This window comes from Acomys minous (genome assembly GCF_964271855.1).
Source record: "Acomys minous genome assembly, chromosome: 4".
Classification (NCBI taxonomy): Eukaryota; Metazoa; Chordata; class Mammalia; order Rodentia; family Muridae; genus Acomys; species Acomys minous.
In genome coordinates this window covers 25,707,063-25,720,848 of record NC_140486.1, presented here as the reverse complement: position 1 = coordinate 25,720,848, position 13,786 = coordinate 25,707,063, and positions in this window count along the sequence as shown.

Sequence of the window (13,786 nt, the reverse complement as noted above, 5' to 3'; positions counted from 1 at the left end):
TCATTTCTGTACAGCCTTATGAAAGGGACAAGGTTATTTCTATTCATGGGTGAGACAGTAAAAGTTTAAAGACACAGGGTAGTCTGCCCCAGGTTATATAACAAGTGGTAGAAGAAGGGCTTCTAAACTGGCTCTATTTGATCACAAGCCTAACTTTGAATCAATATCATAGGACTCTGCCCCAACTCTATAGCTCAAAACTAAGGCTGTATATTGTCCCTGCTGTTGAAGAAGTGCCTTATTGCCAGGGTCTCCCAGTTGAGCATTGCAAGACTACTGGAGGTAAGGGGCAGCTGTTTCCAATCGCTTCTGGGAACAAGGCCAAATAACCAAGATTTTTAAGGCGAACATCCCATTCATGATTTCTAAAAAGAGAGGCAAAATACTAGAGCTTGGAAGTTGTTGGCCACGAGCCTCTGGGCTTTGCTCATGCCCCTTCCCCTACTGTCTTCAGCCACCTTATTTCCTTTTATGCTCATCTCCTGCATGGATCTCAACCCTTTAGAATGCACAGATGCACACGTGCATGCACACATACTCACTCAGCTTTCTTCAAGAAGCTGTGCTTGGTAGACTGAGTTAAGTGCCTCATCTGCAGGCTTTTAGTATTTGTTCCACACACTGAACCCACAATAACACTTGTCTAATGTCATGATTTTATCCTCCAATTTGCTTGCCATAGTACTTCCCTTGTTTGTCATAATCACAATATCGCAGTATGGGGGTCAAGGCTACAGAAGACAAGTACTTCACATTGCAGGGGCATGCACACCCCTACCCCAGACCTAGACACTCTGAAAATACCATGTGAGAAGCTAACTAACCATTGTAAGGAGATGAATATGGAGGCAGGCCGCTCCAATAACAGTAGCAATTGGTACATAAAACTTGACTCCCATAAATGAGGTAAATACCACATCCCAGCTACAAATTTGACACTATGGAAGGTCGGGGACTAATTCAGTACCTCACGTTCCCACACAGACACTAGGAAGGAGACACAGGAAGACTCCTAAGAAGAACAAATGTTAGCTAACAAGAGGACTCCAGCCAAGAGACTAATGGGATTTCTAAAACGAGAATGAATTATAATGGCAGTGGGGAAAATGATTCAGTAGAATTTATTATCGCTTTTCATCTAGAATCCCAGTGTTACAAAGTTCTTTCCCAAGTGTGAGATGTGAAAACTCTTCTTGTAAAGGGATATTCTAAGAACTAATTTCTCTAAAGCATAAGTATCTAAACAGATGAGAGGGAAACCATATACAGTATTGTCATATTCGGCCATTAAAAGATGTACTAGGTTTATGGGGAACTTGTCTTCACTCCAGTATAAGGTACAGAATGATTGCTTGCTTTATTAAATCCAACAGAACTTCCTTTACGAAGCCAGATCCTGTTGCAAACTCTAGGGGCCATTCTGCATGTTACCACATGTCAAAAATTTACATTAACGCAGCACTAAGGAGATAATTGTGAAAAGGCCGTGTGTTATAAAGGCTATGAAAGAAGTGTGAAAAAGAGATTTGCACTTAAGAGAAGGCTGGTTTAGCTAGATGTATCAGGGAAGGTGAAAAGAAAGTCAGAAAAATGTCCATCCAGGCATTGGGGAGAAGAGAAGGCTGAGTCTGGAAAGCACTGCTGTGCAATTGAGGACCTGGGTTTGGGTTCACACTCCACACTCCACCCTCCAGATGTGATGGAATATATCTGCAGTCCAAGTGCTGTGGGGGTGGGGGTGGGGGAAGGGAAGGTCTGTGGGGCTTACTGCCCCCTCTTGCTGTATTGATGACCTCTAGGTTCAGTCAGAGACCTGATCCCCAAAATATAAAGTGGAAAGCGGTGGAGGAAGATGGCTGGACAGCGACCTCTCGACTCCACAGACATATTTAAGCCTACCCATGCTCATATGTACACACAGGAAGTTTTCGTTCATCTGGTGGCTGTAGAGCTGGGTTTGGAAGCTGCGTGGGATTTTGGTGGTCAAATAAGGAAGGAGAGAATGAACTAGAAACAGCACAGGCCAAGGGTACAGAAGTGGGAACCACTTTTTATGCTTGAGAAACAGTAAGTATTCCTGGAGGTGCTGGTGCCTGGCGTGTGAGAAGGGGGATAGAAATGGATGGGTCGCACTGTGTGTTTTGAGAGTCCCGGGCTGCTGAGTGGAGAAGGCTCAGGTGCATCATGAGAGGAGGTGTTTCAGGCCATGGAAAGTGCAATCTGGAAGAATGTTTGCTAATGGCAAGCTAAGGGAGGCCATTCCCCACAGCTATGCTCAGGAGCCCTGGGCCAGGAAAGCAGATTCGGCAATGGCTGCGATTTGGTACTGCTTCGAGTAGCTAATAGTTTAGGTGTAAACAGTTCAGGTGGGGGCTAGGAACAAGGGGAGGAGGTAGCTGGAGAAGGACAGACAAGGGCGACATTCTTTGACTTGTGCTGTAGTAAGAACTGTTTGGGCCATGCTTTCACAGAGTTCTGGAACATACTATCAGCTGAAATCACCACACCATGTTACCAGAGCATGAGTGTAGGAGAGGGATTTGCAGGTAACAGCAAAGAAGTAAAAGTAGAAATTATTGGGTTTTGTTTTTGTTTTTTTTTTTAAATTTTATTTTAAGCAATCTGTTTAAAAGGGGAGGAGGAAGGATGTAAGATGAAACAAGGAAATGAAAATGATGATGGCAGAAGCCTGAAGGAGGAAGCTCTTCGAAGAGAGCTGGAGCTGGAGGGAGCAGTTCGGCAGGCCTGCTTTCCATGCTGAGTGCATATGTATGTTATCTTTGAATGGCGGCTTGCTGATGGGCCCCTTTTGACAGTCCAGCAGGTTGACAGGGCTACAGATCGTTGTCTCAGAGGTGCCCTGAAGGGTCACCTCGCTCAGCAGAGCCCTACCTCAGCAAAGGGGCCTCCTCGGACATGGTTCCAGACAGGGAGAGGGGGTGGTGGGAAGCCCAGCTCCAGCCACATTGACCCTTCTGGGTCCTTCCTGTAAGTCAGAGTTTGCACACACTGTTCCTAGCCCTCAAAGCTTTCTCCTCCCCGACTTAACACGTCTGTGCTTACTCATTTCTTCATTCTGAGCTTAATTATCATTTCCTCTGGAAGTCAACTTTCACACCCTCCTTACCACTGAGCCCCCGTCTCAGCGCACACCCAACTTTTATACCTTTGATTTTATTTGTGAGATTATTCTACTAATATCTTTTCCCAGAAGACTTCTCATGAAACAATGCAGATTTTTATTCGCTTTTGCTGAAGCCCATTACCACATGGAGTTCTGCACCTGTTGACACTCAAGAAATTGCCGTGAGACGAAAGCTCCCATTTCCTGTTGCTTTTCTTCTTCATTTTGAGTGTTGCAAGCCCCTTCAAGGACTGTAGGACTGGGATTCTGCTCACTTGCTTCCCTTCCACAGACCCATCACTGAGGTAGATTAGCCCCACCCCGACCTGTTACTGTGGCAGCCGATAGATTAGCCTCATGCCCTTTCCTCACTTCCACTCTCAAGACTTCACCCTCAAGGCCACAGTCAATGCCTTATTCAGTCTTTTTCCTGTACTAAGCGACCCCCTCTTCTCCAAGTTGTTGTCAAACAAGGCACATTTCCTTCCTCATATTTAAACAGCTGGTTCCCAAGGCTGCAAGACAAAACTATGCGCTCACTCCTTTTAGGTTCTTGTTTCCTTTTGTACCACTTCCTCAATGCCTCAAGTCTCTCCTGTCACCAGAATTGCTCCTATCACTTGAGCAGAGGATTTTTGTTTGTTTGTTTCTGTTGTTTGTTTGGATTTTTTTTTTATTTTTACCATCACTCTATCAGAATATTTCACCACTTCCAGCCTCGGCTCCCACCAGCTCTTCTTTATGTTAACTGCCTCCTGAAATTTCCCAGCTACAGTCTGCTTCTGTTACTTATTGGTACAGGGATGTCAATGAACCCGACCCTACCCTCTCTGCCTGTAGCAGTGCCTTCAGATTGGCATTCACAGGCTACATCTGGCCTACAGATGTTTTTGAGGTTCGGCCTGCAGAGTTTAGAAAATTAGCCAATATCTAAGCAGTTAAAAATTGGAAAGGCTCATATAAGTTTAGAAGCTTAGCTTCTCATAAAATCATCAGGGAACCAGCCATACCAGAAATGTGAAAACAGTACATTAGAACTTTGTAAGTAAGTTCTCCATCACCACATGTGGTCTTGAGTTTACCACTTTCCAATTGTTCCCTCAGGTCTCCTGGATTTCAGGCTAAGTGACATCTGTCATCTGTCAACACACCAGCTGTGTTTCATGCCACGGTGTCAATTTTCTTTCCTTCCTTCCTTTTTCTTTCTTTCTTTCTTTTTTTTTTTTTAAAGATTTATTTATTATTATGTATACAGTGCTCTGCTTGCATGTACTGCAAGCCAGAAGAGGGCGCCATATCACATTACAGATGGTTATGAGCCACCATGTGGTTGCTGGGAATTGAACTCAGGACCTTTAGGAAGAGCAGGCAGCGCTCTTAACCACTGAGCCATCTCTCTAGCCCCCCCCCCCTTCCTTTTTCTTTTTCTTTCTTTTTTTCTTACTTACTTACTTACTTATTGGTTTTTGAGACAGGGTTTCTCTGTGTAGCTTGGCTGGGCTGGATTCGCTTTGTGGATTCGCTTTGTAGACCAGTCTGGTCTCACATAGATCCGCTTGTTTTTGCCTTCCCGAGTACTGGGATTACAGGTATGCAACATGCCCGGCTGCTATTTCTTAGTGCTAGTTTCCTGCCTTCTGAAGGGCCCAACGTTGCTATCCATATTTGGGCTTATAAGAATTCTCACCTTCAGACTGGAGAAGTGGCTCAGTGGTTAGGAGTACTTGCTATGCAAACATGAGGCCTGCGGACTGAATCTTCAACACTCACATAAAAAGGACTGGAGTGGTTGTATGCACTTGCAGTCCCAGTGTTAGAGGGTGGAAACAAGAGAATTACAGGGCCTTGCTGGCTCCAGCTAGTTACGGAGCACAAGGTTTGATGAGAGAATCTGTCTCAGTTTAATAAGGTAAGGCATCTGATATCTTCTTCTGCTCTCTATGTGTGGATGCACACACACACAGACACACATAGACACACACAGACACACAGACACACAGACACACATACACTCACAGACACACATACACAGACACAGACACAGATACACACACACACACACACACAGACACACACACACAGACACAGACACACTCACAGACACACATACACAGACACAGACACACTCACAGACACACAGACACACATACACAGACACAGACACACTCACAGACACACAGACACAGATACACACACACACACACACACACACACACACACACACACACACACGGGGGGGGGGGTAGAGACAGAGAAAGAGAGAGAGAGAGAGAGAGAGAGAGAGAGAGAGAGAGAGAGAGAGAGAGAGAGAGAGAAGAGGGAGAGAGAGGGAGGGGGGGAGAGAGAAAGAAAATTCTCATTAGTTCCCAATACTTATGTAGAACTTAAAATTCACAGATCATCTTTACTTTTTATGTGTAGGCTGAAAATATGGATATTTTAATTTTTTTTTACTTCCTTTGCTTTTCTGGATTTTCTCCTGTAAACATGTTTTCTTTTTCCAAAGCTGGAATCCAAACAGAGGAGGCACCTGCGTGGCTTCAGCTCTGGATGTTAACCAGGAGCACATAGCTCCCTTTCAACTATTTGCTCACACTGCTGGGTCAACTATCTAGGTCATTTCTTATCTCATGCTATCACCCTCAGCTCATCAATTAAAACAAACTCTTCACTTTCACATTCTTGCAATTGTCTTATTGAGAGAAAGCAGTCAGGTATGCAAACAGTTTTAAGTCTATTTCATGCATTTTATGAGTATATTTTAGTTACATTTTTCAGTTTATGTATGAAATGATGTGTTCCATATGACCTTTTCACACATTATAAATGTATGTTAATGAATGTTCATAAGGAGACTCCTTTTCTGGGCATAGGGGTTTGTGTTTATATTTGCAGAACTTTGGAGCAAAGACCAGAGATTTGCAAATTCAGTACAGGGCAGGACTACATAGCAAGCTTTGGGCCAAAAAAAACTTAAAGCCAAAAATAACTAAATGAGACAAGAGTATTCAACAACAGAGTGTTATTGTGCAGACTATGCCTAGTGTGAGAGAGCACACCTACCTCTACCAGCCATCTATGGAGGCAGGCGGAGCTGCATAGAAGCAAACAGACTGCTTTCGGGCTCCCAATTAATGAATGGCCACACTGCGTCTCCCTAGTTTCCAGATTCCTAATTGAGCCACAGGAAGCAGAGAGGCAGAGGGCAGGAGACAACACTGCTGTCAAACAGAAGCACAGAGACCCTAGGCCTGAGTGTAAAAATCAACTCCCAGTCACCTCCCAACTTTGTTCTCTTTCCTTAGATCTCTCTACTCCCCCTGCTGTCACTTTGGTAATTTCTCCTTTTACTTTTCAAAGTTTGCAGTTAGACGTTCCACCCAATGGCTCATTTTAGAATCAGTCTGGTCAAGAGTCACTGTAATGGCGAAATACCGGTCTGGCTTCCTTCTTTTATTAGAACAGCTAACAGAAGCCACAGAACCAGGAACAGGAAGAGTTCTATTCACGCACATGATGGTGAAAGCCAGAGGGAGGGGTCTGTGGATTGGGAGGGGGCGTCAGCATCGGTTAAAATTCCCTGGTGATTTTCATTCCAAACCTCGTGCACATTGGGAAAAGCCCTCAAGTCACCTTGCTCCTTCTTCCTGCCGCAGAGAGTCAACCTGACCCTCGGAAGAGAAAACATGTTTGGCAGAGATTATGGCTGGCATGTGACAGCCATCAGTAGAAAGCTGTTTCCAGGACTCATCCCTTGTAGTCCATGTGCCTCTCTCTGGTTGAGGCTTTTGGCTTGTACTCCTCATGCACATTGGAGCTGTTGACTCTTGGTTACTCTTTTGCTTTTGTGATTCAGGTGCTAAGATCTGCAAACTCTATTCCTGAGTGTTTCTGGCTGGGTATATTGATGATCAAGCTGGCAGTGCAGGACAGTATGTATAATACTCACCTCAGCTCCTCTCAGCACCCCTGGATAAGCTGTTCCTCTGCCCCGAAACCTAGGCACTAGTCATATGATTCTTCCTCTTTCTGAGGTCTGTTACTCAGATGTCTCCACTTCCCTTCTGTTCTCTCATTCTTGCTGGTGGTAGCGCCCTCCTGAAGTTACACATGACTGTCTTAGTGTTTTGTTTGTACAACCTTCTGATTCGGGGCAATACATTCCTTGTTTTAAGTGCCTATTATCTGAGACCACCAACACAGGTTTTCATCTTTGAACTCAACTTCAATCAATATAATGCTTGAGAATTTTTCTAGCGTTTACAGTTTTTTCCTCATGAGTATCCACAAAAACCACGAAATAGGTGATATCTGAAAAACAAGATGAAGGCATTAACAATCACTCATGGGGTGGTTACTCAGGATCCATTTGGGTTCTGAAGCATATGGATGAGTTGCCAGGACTACCAGGAGTTTGAAGTCTTGCAGTGAGGACAGATATAAGAGCTGTGATGATGGTTGGGGGGGGGGCATGGAGAGGACAGGAGTGAGGCCTTGGATCTGAAGTGATGAGATGGCAGAATGCTAGGATGCATTTAGAAAGGAAGATGCCACAGAAACCTGAGAATCAAGTAGGAATTAGTTTGTCAAACAAGTTTGTGAGTTATGTTAAAGGAGACACGGAGGGCAGAGATGATAGATAAGAAAACACATCCGGGCCTGTTCAGGTGGAGTTGTTAGCCTCACACAGATATCTTCATGGAAATCCTCACCCCCAATCAGAATGTGACATTATTTGTAAATAAGGCTGTTGCACACACACACACACACACACACACACACACACACACACACACACACATATATGAGGGCATAGTAGAATAGAGTAGCTTTCTCATCCAATATAGCTAACTAGTGTGTCCTTAGATTTGGAGGGGGCAGATTTGGAGATAGACAAGCACACAGAGGCAGACTACCATGCAAGTAAGAGGTCAATATTGGAAGGATGTGTCTATATTCCAAGGAATACCAAATGCTGCCAGCAAGTCAAGGAAGCTGGGAAGAAAACCCACGGAACAGGTAGGTTATCATCCTCGGCCCCGAGAACCAGTTAGTCCTCACAACACCGTGATTTCAGACTCACACTGCAAGATAAGACTCTTTCTCACCTGAGCCACACAGTTTCTGGTACGGTGTTGAGACAGCAGCTGATACAAACAAAAATAACACAAGGACTAGTGGCAAAGAGGGCTCCATGGCTTGTTAGCTACAGTTTCACTCAGCCAGCACTTATAGGACGTCAGGATCTGGGCTTATAGCTAGTCGCTCGTTTAACCTTCATGACCACTAGAATAAGCACACACTACCTATTATCTGGTTTTCACAACTGAGGAGAGTGAATATAGAGAATTTAGATGACTTGGCTAAAATTGCTCATTTCATATGCAATGTTGAGGTTGGGCTTTTAATTTAGACTGAGAATCAACCTCTAATAACACCATTCCCGTGGATCTAGATTATTTTTTTAATCTTGAGAGTAATACTTAGATTTAGAGACTTTAAAAGATTCAGGTTACTTAAAGTCTAATTTATGAATGATAAAATGTACCCTCTTTTTTTTGTGGCTTTATATGGAATTTGACACATAAATAATGTCACTACCATGAATTGAGAACCATCACCGCTAGAGGCTTTTAAAAAATAACTTACTTATTTTTATTTTATGTACTTTGGTGTTTTGCCTACATGTATGTCTATGTAAAGTGATTGGGTCCCCTGGAACTGGAGTTACAGACAATTGTGAGCTGCCATGTTGGTACTGGGAATTGAATCCAGGTCTTCTGGGAGAACAGTCAGTGCTCTCGACTGCTGAGCCATCTCTCCAGCCACACATTGGAGGCTTTTAAGGAGAACAGTGACATGATATATTTTTAAATTTCGAGCTGTCATTGTGGCCACGGTACAGAGACTGATCTGGAGGAAGGGATGAGGGGACACTGACTGTTATCAATACTACTTCTCATGGAAACTTTCAACAAAAAAAGCACGGGCCTACTACAACTGGGAAGACCTCTTGATCATTTGAGATCCTTTAGTAAAGACTCTTTAAAAAAAAAACCCCAGCTTGGTGCTGTGCTGTCAATAAGAATGAGGCGTTGACTAATCGCTCAGGTATAGATGACCTATTTGGGTGCTGGGAGATGAATTTGGGTCCTCTGGAAGAGCAGCAAGCTCCCTTAACTAGTGAGGCATCTCTCCAGCCTGCACCACTGCCCCTTTTGAGCTTAAGTGGATGCTCCTTGGATTCTCTTCAGAGAATTAGGGTGTCAGAAAAGTTTGCTTCTGACGCTGCCAGGGATAATCTATTCTGTGTCACTCTCCTAGCTTCTGGTGTCTTCCTGGTAATCCTAGGATTGAAGTGTATCACCCTGATCTCCTCTTTCGATACTACAAAACATTCTTCTTGTGTGCATGACTGCATAAACTTCTCCACTGTGTTAAGGTACCAAGAGTATTGGACATAAATGGCCCTGTCCTAGCTCATCACCCTTCAGGTTCTTATTTCTTAGTAAGGCAACCTGTACAGGGGTTTAGAATGTCAACATCTGCTTGGGACAGGGACATGATTCGACCCTTAAAACAATCCTCAGAACCATAAACAATAAGCTTAAGCCTTCCCCTAGAAGAAATCTAAGCATGAACTTTTCATCGAAGCTTCCCCTGGGATTAGGTTTCCTGTTCCTGGATATCACAGGTCCAGGAGTAAAGTGAGTGATTCCATTCATTTCCCATCACAGACTCATGTTAAGCTTGAAGCCAATCAAAAGACTCATTATTTTTCCATGCTAGTTGTCAATATACTTTATCTACACAGCACTTGAATAGCTGATTTATTGACACTGTGTACCATACAGATCCCTAAAAGATGAATCTTTGACAAACTTGATTTTTTTTTCATGAGAGCTGGAGTCATTATAAACTCTAGGTTCATAAATAATTCTTCAGTTGCCACTTCTTCATGACTCTATGACCCAAGCACAGGAGAGCTGCCTGCAATTGATCAGCTTTGCTAAGAGAAGCAAGGGTAGGCATCTCATCTATGAGTATTTATGGGCATCTGCTCCATCCCTGGTACCTCTCTGGTAGGATCTCTTAAGCCCAGATACTGACTCCTGAGCAGATTTTGATTAGAATGAGGTAATCTGCCTTGGGCATAAAAATTAACTTAAACATAGTCATGATGAGTGAAGTATTAAAGTTTTCAATAAAGAAAAGATCCAAGAGTGTCAAGATAAGGATACAGTAAGTGATGAGACTCTTCGAAGTGTAAAGTTGAATTCATTCTCTTTAAAATTTAAACATTTTATTTATTATATAATATTAAATTTTAACCTTAAAGATCTTACATATATTGACAATATTTATCTCAGCTATAACTCAAAATTTTCTGAAGACTGAACACTCGGTCCACACTATTTCTGGGTTTTGTGTGTATTTATTGGTAAAACAGAGCAGACTGTGGGAGTAGCATCTTGGCAGGAGTCAGGATACCCAAGCCTTCCTTCACCTAAGCTACACTACACTTCTTCAAACTTCCAGTTTCTCCAACAGCAGATGATTTCAAGGTACAAATTTCTTACAAGATTTTGTGATGGTAATCAGAGTTCTAGCTGGAGACCAGAGAGCATCCCCTTCGGCACTGCCTCTGCTGGTTGTGGACAAGTAACTTCTTACCTTAGCCCATATTCTGCTGCTGTAACATGTATGTTAGGTGTATATATGTCACACACACACACATACACCACACACACACACACACACACACACACACACACACACACACACACACACACATATATATATATATATATATATATATATATATATATATATATATAATTATTCTTTTCAAATCACAGTTCTAGGAAAGCCTCTTATTAGAGACTCTGGTGACTCCTGAGTTAGTTCAGAGCACTACATGGTGAGAGAGGTCTAGGCAAGTGGTGGAGCCCAACTGGTCTTTATGACAGATTTATTCTAGAGAGAGTCCATTAACCCATTAATTCATTAATTTGTGAATGGATTAATATATTTATAAAGGCAGAACTCTCATGACCCAAATCCCATTTCTTTTCTTCCTTCCTTCCTTCCTTCCTTCCTTCCTTTCTTTCTTTCTTTCTTTCTCTCCTTCTTTCCTTCTTTCTGTATTTGTTTTTGTTTTTGTTTGAGACAGGGTTTCTCTGTGTGGCCTTGGCTGTCCTGGACTTGCTTTTTAGACCAGGCTGGCCTCAAACTCAGAGCGCTCTGCCTACCTTGGCCTCCTCGCAGGCGTGTGCTATCACACCCAGCTCCCATTTCTTTTCTTTTCTTTTCTTTCTTTCTTTTTTTTTGTGTTTTGTTTTGTTTTGTTTTGTTTTGTTTTGTTTTGAGACAAGATTTCTTTGTGTAGCCTGGGATGTTCTGGACTCCCTTTGTAGACCAGGCTGACTTTGAACTCACAGCGATCCACCTGCCTCTGCCTCCCAAGTGCTGGGATTAAAGGTGTGCACCAAAGCTCCCATTTCTTAATATCTCACAGTGAAATCAAATTTCACTGTAAATTTTGGTAAGAACAGCCAAACTGTGACATTTCTTAGTTAGAAATGGACAGGCTTGCTTCTTTTAATTAGGAGGAGAATTAAATTGACCTGCAAGGCTCTGTTGCCCCCAGTCTTACTTTGGTCCTTTTTCTGCTTAAGGACAACCAAGAATATACAAATATCATAAATAATACAGGTCAGAACATGACCAGATATCTGTTAAAGGCAACTGTATTTCCACAAAAGGATTTACTCAAGAGCAGTGCTAGCTCTTTGGTAGGATGCCAAGAGATATCTCTAGGCAGAAAGGGAATTCAGTGTCAAATGAGTAATGACTAATTACTGTTTAATTTCGAAACATCCTTATTGGAAACTTGGGTGCACGCATGGTTCTTGGTGTCACTCACATTGAGAACATTTATTGAACTCTTTACTTATCTGCCTCAGACACTTGGCTACACAAGTAGTGCTGTGGTTGGCTGCACAGGGATAACCTTTCCCCCTTCTTTCAATTTCCCAAGCAAAGGGGAAACTTGAGGTCACCCCCAGGACTGCCAGTCTTGCATTCCTGGTTCATTAGGCCCCATTCTCATTTTGTTCTTGCTTCTATTGACCAGCAACCCCTCCCCAGCACCCTTTCCCACCCAAATACCACTCTCATCTGATTGCTTGGATTCTTTCCTCTTCCCTTATACAACCAGAGGCGTAGTGCAAGGATGCTTCTCTCTCTGGGGCAGCTCATCCTGTTCTAAACAGGACAGAAAAATGACCTTATGTACTTGTTTATTATGAACTCTACCATATCAGTTATTTACATTGTTTTATAATAGCTCAGAATGCCCAAATTCTTGGCTTCGCGGGTTATTATGCAATATGAATCTGTTTTCATCTCTGAATACATCTTAGTTTGTTTTAAGGTGAAGTCTTTGCAATGGGGTTTTCAAGGTGCTGGTCTTTGTTTTTCGGTTTTCTTTTTTTTTTTTTCCAACATGGAAAGAATTCTGCAGCAAAAAGATCCCAAGAAGCTGCCAACTGCAGTCTCCTCTCAAGCACTCTCATGAGTTTGTGAATTCTGCGGTGCTGAGCAATGATTACCTATGGCAAACACAGCATTTCCCTTGCTGATTCAGGTTTTCATTGTGTAACATTGATCCACACACCTTGAAACTGGTGTTCCCAGAAGGCACATGGAGCAATACAAACTCACACAGCTCCCAGGTCCTGCCTCCACCATCACACACATATCCACTATGACCAGGAATGACTGCCCCTCCCTAGAAGCTGGCCTGTCTTCTCTTTGCTTAGATGAACATTTACAGCAGATAAACCATGACCCGCCACAAAATTCCACTTATTTCAGAAACCACAGTTTTGTGCAATAATTGCTTAGACAGTAGTCTTTCAGAAGCATAAATTATATGTGTCACTCCTTTCCTCCAGATCCCTCCAACGGTTTCCCAAAACACAAAGAAGAAAATATACTCTCGGGGCTCAAAGATCTGCCACCTTTTCTGATTTTTAACCTAGTTTCCTGTCTTTCTACTCCTTGTCTGTCTCTGGTCACGTTGTTTCTTGGCTGTTTGCAAGGACACCGAGCTGATCCCACGGTAGTGCTTTTACTCGCAGCCCGGCTTTAGGTCCACTTCCTCAGCGCACAATCCCGCATGGCTCAGCCTCTCCCAATCCTTAGGTCTTTGGACCTCAAGCCCTTACTCTCTCCATCTGCTACTGAGTCCAGCTTCGCTTGCCTTCACCATTACTTACGTGTTGTTATTTATTCACTGGGTTGTTTATTTTCCTGATTGTTGCTCCATCCACAGCAGAGTGTAGGACCTGAAAAAGAGTGGCCTTCATCATTCTGTCTCCCAGAACATGGAAGAATGCCTTTCAGGGGGTAGATTAAAAAAATATTTATCTAATAAGTGAAAAACATGTTTGGCCAAGGTCCAAATCCTGGTTGATTCAGCGTAGTGACTGAGACTCTGCTTATGTCCCATCTCAAAGAATCAATTGTCTTAACAAGGAAGGCTGTTTTATTTTTTATTAAAAAAAAATCCATGTGCAATATTTGGCACAGAGGTAGATGACGACTTTTTTACTTCACTTCATCCCCCTTGTCACTAAATTTACTGCCTCGCACATG